Source organism: Bubalus kerabau, chromosome 3 (genome assembly GCF_029407905.1).
Source record: "Bubalus kerabau isolate K-KA32 ecotype Philippines breed swamp buffalo chromosome 3, PCC_UOA_SB_1v2, whole genome shotgun sequence".
Taxonomy (NCBI): domain Eukaryota; kingdom Metazoa; phylum Chordata; class Mammalia; order Artiodactyla; family Bovidae; genus Bubalus; species Bubalus kerabau.
In genome coordinates, this window is record NC_073626.1 from 178,927,914 (window position 1) to 178,928,978 (window position 1,065).

Below are 1,065 nucleotides of genomic sequence, written 5' to 3' on the forward strand. Positions count from 1 at the left end.
AAAAACATCTACTTCTGCTTTATTGACTACACCAAAGCCTTTGACTGTGTGGATCACAACAAACTGTGGAAAATTCTGAAAGAGATGGGAATACCAGACCACCTGACCTGCCTCTTGAGAAACTTGTGTGCAGGTCAGGAAGCAACAGTTAGAACCAGACATGGAACAACAGATTGGTTCAAAATTGAGAAAGGAGCCTTTTCGAGGGTGGCGGCGGTCGTGGGTAGAACGCCATGAAGGCCTCAGGGACGCTTCGAGAGTATAAGGTGGTGGGGCGCTGCCTGCTGATTCGCAAATGCCGCATGCCGCCCCTCTATCGCATGATAATTTTTGCGCCTAATCATGTTGTTGCCAACTCCTGCTTCTGGTACTTTGTGTCTCAGTTGAAGAAGATGAAGAAATCCTCGGGGGAAATCGTCTACTGTGGACAGGTGTTCGAGAAATCTCCCCTGCGAGTGAAGAACTTCGGCATCTGGCTACGCTATGACTCCCGCAGCGGCACCCACAACATGTACCGGCAGTACCGGGACCTGACCACCGCTGGCGCCATCCCCCAGTGTTACCGGCACCGAGCCCGGACCACTCAATCCAGATCATGAAGGTGGAGGAGATCGCAGCCAGCAAGTGCCGCCGACTAGCAGTCAAGCAGTTCCACGACTCCAAGATCAAGTTCCCACCGCCCCACCGGGTCCTCCATCGCCAGCACAAGCCACGCTTCACCACCTAGAGGCCCAACACCTTCTTTTAGGTGCAGCCCTCTGTCCCTGGGGCTGCCCAAATAAAACTTAGTGGGAAAACGGAAAAAAAAAAAAAAAATTGGGAAAGGAGTACGTCAAGGTTGTATATTGTCACCTTGCTTATTTAACTTAGATGCAGAGTACATCATGTGAAATGACAGGTTGGATGAAGCACAAGCTGGAATCAAGATTGCCAAGGAGAAGTATCAATAACCTCAGATATGCAGATGACACCACCCTTATGGCAGAAAGCGAAGAGGAACTAAAGAGCCTCTTGATGAAAGTGAAAGAGGAGAGTGAAAAAGCTGGCTTAAAACTCAACACTCAA

At 49.8% G+C, this 1,065-nt stretch overlaps 1 pseudogene; it reads left to right on the plus strand.

Moving 5' to 3' along the window:
- The first annotated feature begins 233 nt into the window (after nucleotides 1-233).
- On the plus strand, nucleotides 234-748 carry LOC129646953 (60S ribosomal protein L18a-like; annotated as a pseudogene).
- Nucleotides 749-1,065: the final 317 nt, after the last annotated feature.